The sequence below is a fragment of the Ambystoma mexicanum genome, chromosome 8, assembly GCF_040938575.1.
Source record: "Ambystoma mexicanum isolate Mex_15411 chromosome 8, UKY_AmexF1_1, whole genome shotgun sequence".
Lineage (NCBI taxonomy): Eukaryota > Metazoa > Chordata > Amphibia > Caudata > Ambystomatidae > Ambystoma > Ambystoma mexicanum.
Window position 1 is genome coordinate 1,066,974,033 of NC_090929.1, and position 16,956 is coordinate 1,066,990,988.

Sequence of the window (16,956 nt, forward strand, 5' to 3'; positions counted from 1 at the left end):
GTCCCCGTCAGTGCTACACACTCCGGTCTGCTCGACGCACTCATGCATTCCATTCCGCCCCGCACGCTCCTGAGTGTCCCACGCATGCACTCCTGTCTGCTCTTCGCATGCACCCTGTCTGCGCCTGTACTTCGCATTCACCCACCGTGCGCAGTCACCCACTCCCCGCATTCACCCACTCCCGACAATCACCAGCTCTCTGCACTCACCAGCTCCGCACACTCATCCGCTCTATGCACTCATGGTTTCCTCGCATTCACCATTAGTATGCACTCATCAGCCCCTTAGATTCATTTGTTAGTACGCAGTAATCCTGTTCAATAAATTCATTTGTTCTCATCCGCTCTCTAACCTCACCGCTCTCTAACCTCATACACTCTACACGCTCCACCACTATACACGCTCCCACACTCTACGCTCCCCCACTCTACACGCTCTCCCACTCTACATGCTCCCCACTCTACACACCCCCCACTCTACACGCTCCCCCACTCTACACGCTCCCCCACTCTACACGCTCATACGTTTTGTGCAATCATCAGTTCTACATTCGCTTCTCTGTATTTATGCCCTCGTCCGCCATGCGCGCTCGCCTGATCTACATAACCAACCACTCTACATGCTCATCCGCTTATCATGTTTATCCATTCTATACCTTCATCTGATCTACATACTCACTCGATTTACACACTCATTCCATCTATGTAGTCATCTGTTCCTCCACTCATGCATTCTTCCACTTAGTGCATTCAACTGTTTACACTCCACCACTCTACACACTCGGCTGCTTAACATGTTCGTCCATTCTATACACTTATCTGATGTACTTACTCATTTGATTTAAACACTTATTCAATCTATAGAGTCATCTGTTCTTCCACTCATGCATTCTTTCATTCAGTGCATTCATTTGTTCAAACGCATCATCCATTCTAACTATTTTGTCGATGCTATTCACTTCGTTCCCTCCTCATGCATTATGTGCATTTTCAGCAGTTTACATCTCCTTACTGTTTCCATATGATTTATTCTTATTATCCACTTAACTGTTTTGATCTACTTTACTCGTTTAATTCTATTTGTCTTTCTAGTTTATATTCGGGGTTATCAGCTGTCCATTTTTTGCCTCAGGTAGTTTGATGGGTTGGTGTCATTGCGATGCTGTTTGTCTGTTTGGTTTAGTTTGGTTACCGGTTGGTTTTAGGGGAAGAGCCAGGTTTTCAGCAGTTTGCGGAAGGATGTTAAATCCTCAGTTTGGCGGATGTGGGGTGGGAGTGAGTTCCATAGGGTGGGGGCCAAGGCTGAGAATGATGATCCGGCTAATCTGACTGAGTTTGTTTTAGGTATGACTAGGAGGCCGCTGAGCTTGATTTTAGGGTGCGTGGGGGGTGATAGGGTTTTAGTTTGTTTTGAAGATATTGAGGTCCGGTTTTATGCAGTGCTCGATGGGAGATGCATAAGGTTTTGAAAATCACCCTTTGGGCTACTGGAAGCCAGTGCAGCATCTTAAGGGCTGGGGAGATGTGGTCTCTTGGGCCGAGCGCAAGCAGCAATTTGCCTCCCGCGTTTTGTGCCCTTTGGAGTTTATTCAGTTGGTACGCGTGGAGTCCGAGGTATAGGGGATTGCATAGTCCAGTCTTGACATAATGATTGATTGGACCGCGGAGAGTCTGTTAGGAAAGGAGAGGTATGGATAGATGTGCCTAAGGGTTTTAAGGTGGTAGTGGCAGGATTTTGAGACATTGTTGACTTGGCGCGAGAGTGTTAGGTCAGAGTCCAGGATGTATCCAAGATTTTTCACTGATTTGCAGGGGGTTGGTGAGCTGCCCATAGCGGGTGGCCAGGGTAGTGGTTGTGGAAGAAGCTCGGAGTTGCCACGTACCATGATTTCAGTTTTGGAGGGGTTTAGCAAGAGGTGCCTTTGGGTCATCCAGAGTTCTATGTCGAGGAGGCAGGAGGCCAGGTCAGGTCGGGAGTTGAGATTTGAGTTCATTAGTTTTAGAATTAGTTGAGTGTCGCCGGCGTAGTTGTAACACAGGATGTTGTGTGAACGAACTATTGGAAGGAGGGTGATCAAGTAGAGATTGAACAGGAGTGCAGATAGGCATGCTCCTTGTGGGACTCCCGTGTCGACTGGTTGGGCTTGGAAGGTATAGGTGGAGAGTATCGTTATTTGGTACCTATCTTTGAGGAACAAAGCTATCCATTTGAAAGCGGTTCCACGAATTCCTAGGGAGTGGAGGTGGTCTAGGAGGATTGAGTGATTTATTGTGTCAAAGGCGGCGGATAGGTCAAGTAGGATTAGTGCCGCGCATCCCGCGGAGTCTGCCGTAATTTTAAGGTCATCCCAGATTGAGGTTAGGGTGGTTTCGGTTCCGTGACGGGCTCTAAAACCTGATTGTGCAGGGTCTAGGAGATTGTTGGCTTCGACAAAAGCATTTAGTTGGGAGTAGGCGGTTCGATCAATGAGTTTTGCAAGGAATCTGGTGTTTGAGATGGGGCAGTAGTTTTTGGGCTGGAGAGGGTCCAGAGAAGGTTTTTTAATTAGTGGTTTGACATGAACCGTTTTGAATGCGTCCGGAAAGATACCATAGGAAAGGGAGGCATTTATGATGGATCTTGCGTGTTCACCTGCGCAGGTGGAAGCGAAAATTTCTTTGAGGGTGGTGGCCGAGCAAGGGTCCAGCGGGGAGCCAGATGGTTTGCGGGCAGATAGAAGTTTGAGAAATTGCTCTAGTGATATTGGACTAAAGGATTCGAATGTTGGTTGCGTAGTGGTCGCAGGTGGGGGGTTGGCTGCTAAGGGGGGAGTATTGCCTGGTGGATGTGAGAGAGCTAGTTTAGTGGCTAGAGTGTTTGTTCTTTCGAGAGCCGTGGTGTAAAAGTAGAGGGAGAGTGAGTCACATAGTGATTGTAAGGGGGTCGGGACGGTCGTGGTGCAAGCCCGTTTGGTGAACTCAGAGATGATTTTGTGGAGTTCCTTGCTTGGGTTTTTGCAGTTTACGATTCGGGAGTTGTAGTGGGCTTTCTTTTGCTTTGTGGATTTCGGCCTTGTACTGATAGAGGTGTCGGGCCAAGATGGCCCTGTTCTCCTTGGTTTTGTCTTTCTGCCATTTGCGTTCTAGGTATTTATATAGTTGTTTAGTGGTCTTCAACTCAGGAGTGAACCACCTGGGGAAAAGGCCACGGCGGGATGATGGTTTACAAAGGGGTGTGAGCGGCATCAGAGATGCGTTGAGCCATGAGTCAAAGGCATCAGGGGTTAGTTGTTTAGTCAGCTGGCAGGTAGGTGGTGGAGATTGGAGGAGTGCGTCGGCTAGGTCCGGGACGATTATTAGTTTTTTCCAGCATTTGCGTAGATTTGGTGGTTCAGATTCGAGTGCAGGAATGGGGTCGGGTGAGTGAATGGCGGAAGGGAGAATGAAGTGATCGGACCAGATGATGGGGGTGGGGGGTTTTAAATGAATCCGGGTGTTGGAGCTAAAGATAGCATCAAGAGTGTGCCTTTATAGTGAGTCGGGCCATTTATGTGGGGTTGGAGGTTAATTGCGTCTAAACCGTCAACCAGAGAGTGTGTCATAGGGTTGGTGGGGATGTCGAGCCAAATGTTGAAGTCTCCAAGAAGGGTGAGGTTGGGGTGGTTTAGTTGAAAGGTGGCGATTGAGTCGCAGAGGTTGTTTGCGAATTGTCTATCGTAGCCTGGGGGCCTGTAGATTGTTAGGAAGCTGTGCGAGAGTGACGGGGAGAGGGATAGTTTAACGAGGAGTGATTCGCAGGAAGGAATGGATGGTTGGTTGTCGATGATTGAGGCATGGAAGAAAGACTTGTAGACGAATGTGACTCCCCCTTCTCTAGAGGGACGGTTCAGTGGGGAGTAGTCGGGGGGAAGGCTTCACTGGCAATTGGTGCGAAATCGTCAGAGAAGCAAGTTTCGGTGATGAAAGCCAGGTCTGGATTGTCAGAGGTGAGGAGGTCAAAGATGGAGACTCTGTTTTTTGCTACGGATCGGGCATTAAATAGGATGCAGTTCACATCGGCAGGCGAGGTTGGTCTCAGGGCTGGGAAGGATGTGGAGGCGGAGGGAGAGGAAGCTGGAGAGGGAGGGAGGGAGGAAGCTGGAGAGGGAGGGGGTGGTTGATGATTGGTGGGAAGAGTGGGCGGGCAGAAGGAATGGCGGGCTTCGGGCGGGATTGGGTGGCTGCGTGTGTTTGGATGATCGGGTTTGGCTCAGGGGATTTGAAGGTGGGGTGTGGGCGGTTAGGAGTTTCCATTACAGTTGATGAGAAGTCGAGGGAGAGGGGTTTCAGGAAAGGCGAAGCTACGGGGGACGGAGGTGATTGGGGGAAAGTGGAGGTGGGTCGGGACAGGGGAGGCGAGGAGTGCTGAGAGATTGGGGGGGACCAGGTACGATTCCTCTTTAGTTTCCTTGTTGCGATTGGAGTGTGAGAGAGGGAAGGGGGGTTAGAGGGGGAGAGGGATGCTGCTTCGGTTCTTGCTAGTGCTAGGCATGCAGTTTTTAGGAACGGGAAATGGTGTGTTCGGGGGAAGGTGGTGGGGGTTTGTGGGCAAGGTGGGCGGTGGATGCTTGCAGGGCAAGGTGTGCCCGCTAAGATAGTGAGGGCGAGGATAACGTGGGCTGGCTGGTTGTGGGGTTCGGGGGAGGAGTGGTCTTAGGGTGGTTGGCTCACCATCGTGCCCCTCTGGCTTGGTGTTTGGAGAGTGGAATGGTAGGGAGTGCAAAGGAGGGTGGGGTGATTGGGAAGGGGGGTATGGGGCAGAAGGCACACCGGGAAGTGAGGGATGTCCACAGTAGTCATTTCCGACAGACTCTGTTGGAGTGGGTGCACTCATGCTTAGTACGAGCTGTTAGGAGTGGTCTCAATTGAAACTGAAGTTTATTGGACTTTATATGTTTGGCAATATCACTGGCTGTGAGTAGTCCTGATTTCAGGGTTGTACTAGTTTATAGATATTAGGCCGTCTTGAGGTGTAGCTAGACCCTAGGCTATGCTAGTTAGGCAGTCTATTTAGTTGTAGCTACAGCACAGTTACGCAGTTGGTAGAGTTTCTTCTAGTAGGTTGGCATTCTTCTAATAAGCTGGAATATGGGTAAGCTATTTAAGGAGAAGTTGAATGCAGCAATGCTCCAGGTATGGTTTTGGTTGGACTTTTAGGTGGAGTTTAGGAGGGCTTTCTGATTGTAGTTTTAAATTCAGTGGGACCACGCTATGAGGTACACTTTTAAGGGATTTTAGACTAGATTCTACATTATACAGATGATATTAGACTATTAGGATATTGGGCACACTTCTAAGTGCAATTTTCTCAGAGAGGCTATTGGGCCTAACTTCTAAATACACACATAGGCTATTGGGTACACTTCTAAATGCAACTTTCTCAGAGAGGCTATAGTGCACAACTTCTAAATACACACTTAGGCTATTGGGTACACTTCTAAATGCAACTTTTCACAGAGAGGCTACTGGGCACAACTTCTAAATGGAAATTTTCTCGGAGAGGCTATTGGGTACACTTCTAAATGCAGTTTTTCTCAGAGAGGCTATTGGGGACAACTTCTAAATGAAACATTTCTCAGAGAGGCGATTGGGCACAACTTCTAAATGCAACTTTTCTCAGAGAGGCTATTGGGCACAACTTCTAAATACACACATAGGCTATTGGGAACACTTCTAAATTCAACTTTCCTCAGAGAGGCTATTCGGGCACAACTTCTAAATACACACATAGGCTATTGGGAACACTTCTAGATTCAACTTTTCTCAGAGAAGCTATTGGGCCTAGCTTCTAACTACACACACAGGCTATTGGGTACACTTCTAAAAGCAACTTTTCTCAGAGAGGCTATTGGGCACACTTCTAAATTCATCTTTCTCAGAGAGGCTATTGGGCACAACTTCTAAATGCAATTGGGTACACTTCTAAATGCAACTTTTCTCAGAGAGGCTATTGGGCACAATTCTAAATTCATCTTTCTCAGAGAGGCTATTGGGCACAACTTCTAAATGCAATTGGGTACACTTCTAAATGCAACTTTTCTCAGAGAGGCTATTGGGCACAACTTCTAAATGCAACTTTTCTCAGAGAGGCTATTGGGGACAACTTCAAATGCAACTTTTCTCAGAGAGGCTATTGGGCACAACTTGTAAATGGAACTTTTCTCAGAGAGGCTATTGGGTACATCTTTAAATGCAGTTTTTCTCAGAGAGGCAATTGGGCACAAATTCTAAGTGAAACATTTCTCAGAGAAGCTATTGGGCACAACTTCTAAATTCAACTTTCCTCAGAGAGGCTATTCGGGCAGAACTTCTAAATACACACATAGTCTATTGGGAACACTTCTAAAAGCAACTTTCTCAGAGAGGCTATTGGGCACAACTTCTAAATGCAATTGGGTACACTTCTAAAAGCAACTTTTCTCAGAGAGGCTATTGGGCACACTTCTAAATTCAACTTTCTCAGAGAGGCTATTGTGCACAACTTCTAAATGCAATTGGGTACACTTCTAAATGCAACTTTTCTCAGAGAGGCTATTGGGCACAACTTCTAAATGCAACTTTTCTCAGAGAAGCTATTGGGCACACTTCTAAATGCAAATTTTCTAACAGAGGCTATTGGGCACACTTCTAAATGAACTTTTCTCACATAGGCTATTGGGCACACTTCTAAATGCAACTCTTCTCACAGAGGCTATTGGGCACGACTTCTAAATGCAACTTATCTCAGAGAGGCTATAGGGCACAACTTCTAAATACACACGTAGGCTATTGGGTACACTTCTAAATGCAAATTTTCTCACATAGGCTATTGGGCACACTTCTAAATGCAACCTTCCTCACAGAGGCTATTGGGCACAATTTCTAAATGCAACTTTTCTCAGCGAGGCTATTGGGCACAACTTCTAAATACACACATAGGCTATTGGGAACATTTCTAAATTCAACTTTCCTCAGAGAGGCTATTCGGGCACAACTTCTAAATACACACATAGGCTATTGGGAACACTTCTAGATTCAACTTTTCTCAGAGAGGCTATTGGGCCTACCTTCTAACTACACATATAGGCTATTGGGTACACTGCTAAAAGTAACTTTTCTCAGAGAGGCTATTGGGCACAACTTCTAAATTCAACTTTCTCAGAGAGGCTATTGGGAACAACTTCTAAATGCAACTTTTCTCAGAGAGGCTATTGGGCACAACTTCTAAATACACAGATAGGCTATTGGGAACACTTCTAGATTCAACTTTTCTCAGAGAGGCTATTGGGCCTATCTTCTAACTACACATATAGGCTATTGGGTACACTTCTAAAAGCAACTTTTCTCAGAGAGGCTATTGGGCACACTTCTAAAATCAACTTTCTCAGAGAGGCTATTCGGAACAACTTCTAAAGGCAATTGGGTACACTACTAAATGCAAGTTTTCTCAGAGAGGCTATTGGGCACAACTTCTAAATGCAACTTTTCTCAGAGAGGCTATTGGGCACAACTTCTACATACACACATAGGCTATTGGGTACACTTCAAAATGCAACTTTTCTCAGAGAGGCTATTGGGGACAACTTCAAATGCAATTGGGTACACTTCTAAATGCAACTTTTCTCAGAGAGGCTATTGGGCACACTTCTAAATTCAACTTTCTCAGAGAGGCTATTGGACACAACTTCTAAATGCAATTGGGTACATTTCTAAATGCAACTTTTCAGAGATGCTATTGGGCACAACTTCTAAATGCAACTTTTCTCAGAGAGGCTATTGGGCACAGCTTCTAAATACACACATAGGCTATTGGGCACACTTCTAAATGCAACTTTTCTCAGAGAAGCTATTGGGCACACTTCTAAATGCAACTTTTCTCACAGAGGATATTGGGCACAACTTCTAAATACACACATAGGCTATTGGGTGAACTTCTAAATGCAACTTTTCTCATAGAGGCTATTTCGCACACTTCTAAATGCAACTTTTCTCACATAGGCTATTGGGCACGACTTCTAAATACACACATAGGCTATTGGGTACACTTCTAAATGCAACTTTTCTGAGAGAGGCTATTGGGCACACTTCTAAATGCAACTTCTTTCACATAGCATATTGGGCACACTTCTAAATGCAGCTTTTCTCACAGAGGCTATTGGGCACAACTTCTTAATGCAACTTTTCAAAGAGAGGCTATTGGGCACAACTTCTAAATACACACATAGGCTATTGGAGACACTTCTAAATGCAACTTTTCTCAGAGAGGCTATTGGGGACAACTTCAAATGCAACTTTTCTCAGAGACGCTATTGGGTACATCTTTAAATGCAGTTTTTCTCAGAGATGCAATTGGGCACAACTTCTAAATGAAACATTTCTCAGAGAGGCTATTCGGGCACAACTTCTAAATACACACATAGGCTATTGGGAACACTTCTAAAAGCAGCTTTCTCAGAGAGGCTATTGGGCACAACTTCTAAATGCAATTGGGTACACTTCTAAATGCAACTTTTCTCAGAGAGGCTATTCGGCACACTTCTAAATTCAACTTTCTCAGAGAGGCTATTGGGCACAACTTCTAAATGCAATTGGGTACACTTCTAAATGCAACTTTTCACAAAGAGGCTATTGGGCACAACTTCTAAATGCAACTTTTCTCAGAGAGGCTATTGGGCACAGCTTCTTAATACACACATAGGCTATTGGTCACACTTCTAAATGCAACTTTTCTCACAGAGGCTATTGGGCACAACTTCTAAATACACACATAGGCTATTGGGTGCACTTCTAAATGCAACTTTTCTCAGAGAGGCTATTGGGCACACTTCTAAATGCAACTTTTCTCACATAGGCTATTGGGCACACTTCTAAATGCAACTCTTCTCAGAGAGGCTATTGGGCACGACTTCTAAATGCAACTTTTCTCAGAGAGGCTATTGGGCACAACTTCTAAATACACACATAGGCTATTGGCTACACTTCTAAAAGCAACTTTTCTCAGAGAGGCTATTGGGCACAACTTCTAAATACACACATAGGCTATTGGGTACACTTCTAAATGCAACTTTTCTCAGAGAGGCTATTGGGCACACTTCTAAATTCAACCTTCTTCAGAGAGGCTATTGGGCACAACTTCTAAATGCAATTGGGTACACTTCTAAATGCAACTTTTCAGAGATGCTATTGGGCACAACTTCTAAATGCAACTTTTCTCAGAGAGGCTATTGGGCACAGCTTCTAAATACACACATAGGCTATTGGGCACACTTCTAAATGCAACTTTTCTCAGAGAAGCTATTGGGCACACTTCTAAATGCAACTTTTCTCACAGAGGCTATTGGGCACAACTTCTAAATACACAAATAGGCTATAGGGTGCACTTCTAAATGCAACTTTTCTCAGAGAGGCTATTGGGCACACTTCTAAATGCAACTTTTCTCACATAGGCTATTGGGCACGACTTCTAAATACACACATAGGCTATTGGGTACACTTCTAAATGCAACTTTTCTTAGAGAGGCTATTGGGCACACTTCTAAATGCAACTTTTTTCACATAGCATATTGGGCACACTTCTAAATGCAACTTTTCTCACAGAGGCTATTGGGCACAACTTCTAAATGCAACTTTTCAAAGAGAGGCTATTGGGCACAACTTCTAAATACACACATAGGCTATTGGGAACACTTCTAAATGCAACTTTTCTCAGAGAGGCTATTGGGGACAACTTCAAATGCAACTTTTCTCAGAGAAGCTATTGGGCACACTTCTAAATGCAATTTTTCTCACAGAGGCTATTGGGCACAACTTCTAAATACACACATAGACTATAGGGTGCACTTCTAAATGCAACTTTTCTCAGAGAGGCTATTGGGCACACTTCTAAATGCAACTTTTTTCACATAGCATATTGGGCACACTTCTAAATGCAACTTTTCTCAGAGAGGCTATTGGGCACACTTCTAAATTCAACTTTCTCAGAGAGGCTATTGGGCACAACTTCTAAATGCAATTGGGTACACTTCTAAATGCAACTTTTCACAAAGAGGCTATTGGGCACAACTTCTAAATGCAACTTTTCTCAGAGAGGCTATTGGGCACAGCTTCTAAATACACACATAGGCTATTGGGCACACTTCTAAATGCAACTTTTCTCACAGAGGCTATTGGGCACAACTTCTAAATACACACATAGGCTATTGGGTGCACTTCTAAATGCAACTTTTCTCAGCGAGGCTATTGGGCACACTTCTAAATGCAACTTTTCTCACATAGGCTATTGGGCACACTTCTAAATGCAACTCTTCTCACAGAGGCTATTGGGCACGACTTCTAAATGCAACTTTTCTCAGAGAGGCTATTGGGCACAACTTCTAAATACACACATAGGCTATTGGGTACACTTCTAAATGCAACTTTTCTCAGAGAGGCTATTGGGCACAACTTCTAAATGCAACTTTTCAAAGAGAGGCCATTGGGCACAACTTCTAAATGCAACTTTTCTCAGAGAGGCTATTGGGCACGACTTCTAAATGCAACTTTTCTCAGAGAGGCTATTGGGAACAACTTCTAAATACACACATAGGCTATTGGGTACACTTCTAAATGCAACTTTTCTCACATAGGCTATTGGACACACTTCTAAATGCAACTTTTCTCACAGAGGCTATTGGGCACAACTTCTAAATGCAACTTTTCAAAGAGAGGCTATTGGGCACAACTTCTAAATACACACATAGGCTATTGGGAACACTTCTAAAAGCAGCTTTCTCAGAGAGGCTATTGGGCACAACTTCTAAATGCAATTGGGTACACTTCTAAATGCAACTTTTCTCAGAGAGGCTATTGGGCACACTTCTAAATTCAACTTTCTCAGAGAGGCTATTGGGCACAACTTCTAAATGCAATTGGGTACACTTCTAAATGCAACTTTTCACAAAGAGGCTATTGGGCACAACTTCTAAATGCAACTTTTCTCAGAGAGGCTATTGGGCACAGCTTCTAAATGCAATTGGGTACACTTCTAAATGCAACTTTTCTCAGAGAGGCTATTGGGCACAACTTCTAAATGCAACTTTTCTCAGAGAGGCTATTGGGCACAACTTCTAAATACACACATAGGCTATTGGGTACACTTCTAAATGCAACTTTTCTCAGAGAGGCTATTGGGGACAACTTCAAATGCAACTTTTCTCAGAGAGGCTATTGGGGACAACTTCTAAATGGAACTTTTCTCAGAGAGGCTATTGGGTACATCCTTAAGTGCAGTTTTTCTCAGAGATGCAATTGGGCACAACTTCTAAATCAAACATTTCTCAGAGAGGCTATTGGGCACAACTTCTAAATTCAACTTTCCACAGAGAGGCTATTCGGGCACAACTTCTAAATACACACATAGGCTACTGGGAACACTTCTAAAACCAGCTTTCTCAGAGAGGCTACTGGGCACAACTTCTAAATGCAATTGGGTACACTTCTAAATGCAACTTTTCTCAGAGAGGCTATTGGGCACACTTCTAAATTCAACTTTCTCAGAGAGGCTATTGGGCACAACTTCTAAATGCAATTGGGTACACTTCTAAATGCAACTTTTCTCAGAGAGGATATTGGGCACAACTTCTAAATGCAACTTTTCTCAAAGAGGCTATTGGGCACAGCTTCTAAATACACACATAGGCTATTGGGCACACTTCTAAAGGCAACATTTCTCAGAGAAGCTATTGGGCACACTTCTAAATGCAAATTTTCTCACAGAGGCTATTGGGCACAGCTTCTAAATACACACATAGGCTATTGGGTGCACTTCTAAATGCAACTTTTCTCACATAGGCTATTGGACACACTTCTAAATGCAACTTTTCTCACAGAGGCTGTTGGGCACAACTTCTAAATGCAACTTTTCAAAGAGAGGCTATTGGACACAACTTCTAAATACACACATAGGCTATTGGGAACACTTCTAAAAGCAGCTTTCTCAGAGAGGCTATTGGGCACAACTTCTAAATGCAATTGGGTACACTTCTAAATGCAACTTTTCTCAGAGAGGCTATTGGGCACACTTCTAAATTCAACTTTCTCAGAGAGGCTATTGGGCACAACTTCTAAATGCAATTGGGTACACTTCTAAATGCAACTTTTCACAAAGAGGCTATTGGGCACAACTTCTAAATGCAACTTTTCTCAAAGAGGCTATTGGGCACAGCTTCTAAATGCAATTGGGTACACTTCTAAATGCAACTTTTCTCAGAGAGGCTATTGGGCACAACTTCTAAATGCAACTTTTCTCAGAGAGGCTATTGGGCACAACTTCTAAATACACACATAGGCCCTCATTACGACCCTTGCGGAAATCGGAAAACGATGGCGGAAATGCAATACCGCCATCGAATAGCGCTCGGTGCGACTATGACCCGTCACCGCAAAGTACGAAGCCATTAGCGACACCGTAGTGAACGCCAACGCTAACTGCACCAAGCACGCGCGCGCGCGCCATGCGAAACCGCAAACACCACCATGGCGCAACGGTACGCCAATTCCGACCCTAGCGGACATGTACCTAACGCCATCAGGCATGGCGTAATGTACCATTCCGCCATGGTGAGAAGTACGGCATCGCGAATCAACCGTAAACGGCCCCACTGAGTGCCTGTACACCGCTCCCTGCCCACAAAGTACAACTCCCCGTAGGTGCAATGAAGCCACAATGCAACCATTGAAATGTACAAGTCACCCATGCATGGCAACGAACAAAAGAAACACAAGAGGGGCCAATGGGAGCTGCAGGGCACAGATGGCACAAACACAGAAGCCATCCCAATGGACATGACCACAGTCCCCCACCAAGAAACGCACGCAAACACAGGCACCTGTGACCAGCCATATTCCGAGAATCACATCATTCCACCAGTCCACCTGGCTGACCGGCATCTGTTACACAAAACCCAATCCCCCGCCCCTGAGCATGACAACATTCAAACTGTCATATTGGCAGCCCCCATCCCTGACCTCACGGGCTTAGTAGGCAAACGCGCCCAGTACAGTACCACGCAACTAAACTCCGAAGCTGGAACCCAATGCAGATCTCCTCACAATACATCGCCCCCCAAATAGGCATATGCCACATCACTTGCAAAGAAAAACGCTACACGGGCCAAATCAGAATAGAAATTTAATGCACATCAAAGTCACCAAGCCCATACAGCCATCAGGCCATGAACTCCTAAACACCAATCACCATTGTGGGCTGCATCCGCAAGAAATGACCAGCCACTACTTGTGTGTCGTCCTGTTCCCTCATGGTACACAGAGCCACATTCACGTACGAAAAGGCAACATGGAAGCGCACAGAACCGCAGGGCCGTCCCAATGGGGAGGCACTAGTCCAGCCGAAAGGCCGAAATGTTGCTCCGAGCCACCAGTACAGCGTAAGGGCATGTGGGCCATTGGCGATCGTCCCATAAGATCGTAATGCTGCTCCACTGATTAACACGAAGCAGCAGGTGTCGGGAGTAAAACCCATCTGCAGGAGTGGCATACAGATGGCAGTGGCAAAAGGGGAGGAGATACCTGTCAACCAAAAGAAAAGAAAAAGAACAGAATGGCCATCAGAACTACATTCCAACAACTCACTTCAATGATCACACGAAATCCACAGCCATATGCATGCTAGCCCACTCCAAAGGATCATCACCACCCCAAAACCACTTGCGACTCCTAACCATCTATATCGAGGTGCAAACACCATCACAAACGAGTGTACCTGTGCATGCGTCTGTCAAAACAGAATCCATCAGATGGGAATGTTAATGTGCATGGACACAAGTGTCTGAGGGCGTGTCGAGACAGGGAGGGCTCAACAAGGCCAGATAGACGATGGTCCCACCATGGCAGCCCTGCATCACATAGCGTAGGGGAGGCGGATAGATCCCAAGAAGCCCTGTACATGGCAAACTCTGTATCAAATCACCTGCCCATGCATCCATTCATCATTCCCTCATCCCGGAATCAAAACGCCTGAATAATTACTCACATAACATTAGAAACATCCATTGAGTCTGTGCGTTATGCAGCCTGCAAAATCCACAGTGCCCCAGCCCGTAATTCCGGTGTTGTGAAGTAACATGTATCTGGGAACGGCCGGCCTCATCGCCCACGTAGCAATTGCGCATCCCAAACTATTCATATCAATCATTGCTCCCTCGCCATGGGCCCTGTCTCAAGGACATTGAACAACAGAACGTTATATTTGCAGTCAGACCTGTGGGCATCTCCTCGCCGCTAGCTGGAAACCGAAAGCGCCGCCCTTGGAATTTCACATTTGCAACATCACGCCGAAAAGGCATCTCTGGCCGTTTGAAATCACTAATTATTCCATCGAGTGCGGCTGTGTGTGAAAATGTCAACTGCCTTCACCCACAAATGGGACGCCCCGCCCGTCATTGCAACTCGGTAAAGTGATGCATGAGGGCCCACCGTTACTCGAGTACTACGTTCCACTGACCCTTCACAAGTCTGTTCGCGACTGCACAGATAGTATGTGCAACAATGGGACCACAGCAGAATGAACATGTCAACCAATGTTACACGGCCATCGGGTACAAATACATGATTGCAATAGCAAGATGCCATTCCCAGATTTGCAGCGTTGTGCGCGGGACGTGCTCGGCCAAAGGGGAGAGCAGCTTGCACAGGTGGAATTAATCACCACAGGTGGAGGCCATACAGCCTGAAAACACATAAATTGCACAGCCAGTCTCCTCCCACAACCACACCGAAATGCTACCGGCAGGACTCGCGATGTTGGCCCTGGGGGACATGATAGCACTGCAACTACTCCAACTCCAAGAAGAAGACGAACACCAACTGCAACCGGCCGCACGAAGGAGACGCAGGAGGAGGAGGAGGGCAAGGCAGGGCCAGCAAGGGCCGCCAGCACAGCCACTACCACCACGCAGGCAGCCCGCAATCCCACGCCTCCGAGCACATCCGTTCAACCTCACTGATGAGCAGATCCACACCCTCTACCGTCTGGACCGGGACACCATAGCCGCCATTGTGGACATGACACAGGCTGACCTTGTCAGCATGATAGATAGCCCAACCGCCATCCCACCCCTACTGAAGGTGGTGTCTGTACTCCACTTCCTGGCCACAGGCACCTACCAGCACACAGTCGGACAGTTGCATGGCATTTCTCAGCCACTGTTCTCACGGACACTATTGCAAGTGCTCGATGCCCTCCTGCAGCACGCAGACGACTACATCTCTCTACCACGCTCGGAGCAGGAAATTACCAACACAAAAGTGGGATTCCATGCACTTGCCGGCATACCGGGTTGCATTGGTGCCATCGACTGCACCCATGTGGAATTGGTCGTCCCACATGCAATGGAGGCCCAGTACCGCAACAGAAAACAATTTCATTCCCTGAATGTACAAATGGTGTGTGACTCCAACAGGATCATTACACATTGTTGTGCCCGATTCCCTGGATCTACCCATGATTCTATGGTCTTGAGGAACTCTACAATACCACGCTACATGGAGCGACACGCAGGGAACAGATCCTGGCTACTCGGTGAGTCTCATTACATGCATGATCATGTGGGGAATGTGATTTGGCAATGACCTGGCAGGAAGGGGGGGGGTGTGCGTACGTAGCAATGGCATTCCACATCATAGGTTTCTCGTCCACATACAGGTGATGCTGGATATCCACTGAAGAGATGGCTCCTCACACCAGTCCGGAACCCACGGGACCAGCATGAGGAGGACTACAACCATGCCCACTCACGTACCCGTGTAGTCATTGAACAGGCATTCGGCCTACTGAAGACTCGTTTCCGCTGCCTCAGCAGGTCGGGCGGGGCACTCCTGTACCGCCATGAGAAGGTTGCAAAGATGGTGATGGCATGTGTCATGCTCCACAACATGTGCGTACGTAGAAATGTGCCCATGCCCCCTGACGCAGAACTGCAAGCACCTGATGATGGTCATGATGAGGGTGGGGATGTGGCAGCACCTCATGGAGTCTGCGAGGCACCGGAGGCCCGTGACATTCGTCAGCATCTCATTGATGTATGCTTCTAGCACTCACGCCTGGTGGCTGATACATGGACACGGGACTCGTGGCACTGTGCGTGTCTGGGACATGCACAATATGGACTGTACGCCTATGATGGCCTAGTACACAAAAATCAATGTCCACACATCTCATTGGTTGATCGTGCACTTTATATGGCATATGTGATGTCATGTTGAACACCCTATCGACCCGCCACCCAAGTGAGCCCAACACACCCCCTCCACCCTCCTACCTCCCCCCCGAACCCCAGTGTCCAAAGATGCTCATTGTCAGTGGGCTGTCGCTATTGCAAGCCCCCTCTGCGGGTATCAGGGGCACCCCTGCCTGTGGAGCGCAGGTTCCTTCCAGATCTACGTTGGGGGCTGCCCTGGACGGAACTTGCAACGGATGATGTGTCTGCCTGCTCACGTCCATGCATGTCCCTAAGGGTTTGCGAGAGCTCAGTGAGCACACGGCGCACTGCGGCAAGTTCGGCACATACGTCTTTGGACGTCGCATGCAGTTCCCCCCTCAGGCTCTCGGTGCTTCTCTCCATTTGGACTCTCAGGCTCTCGGTGCTACCCTCCATTTGTGCCCTTAGCGTCTCTGTGCCTCTCTCCATTTCTGCCCTAAGTGTCTCAGTTGATGTTTCTATGTCTGCCTTAGTGCCCCCACATTCATCGGCATGGTCCTTGAGGAGCGTGGCCATTTGCTGCTGTTGCACGATTAACTTGTCGAGGGACTGTTGCCTCTGCTGGGCCATGCCCATTTGCGGGGGTGTCACAGAGGGGCTGTTGTCCTCATGTTGCCTTGCCACAGGGCTTGTGGGGGATGGCCAGTCGTTGTCTTGTGGGTGCCCCTGCGTGGTATCCTCATGTTGTACGGGATGGGACAGAC

General features: G+C 46.8%; 1 protein-coding gene across 1 annotated transcript in view; it reads left to right on the forward strand.

Annotated features, from left to right (window-relative positions):
• LOC138473731 (pulmonary surfactant-associated protein D-like) overlaps positions 1 to 16,956 on the forward strand; it is a 178,443-nt gene that overhangs the window by 108,989 nt on the left and 52,498 nt on the right. The gene's annotated exons all lie outside the window — the stretch shown is intronic.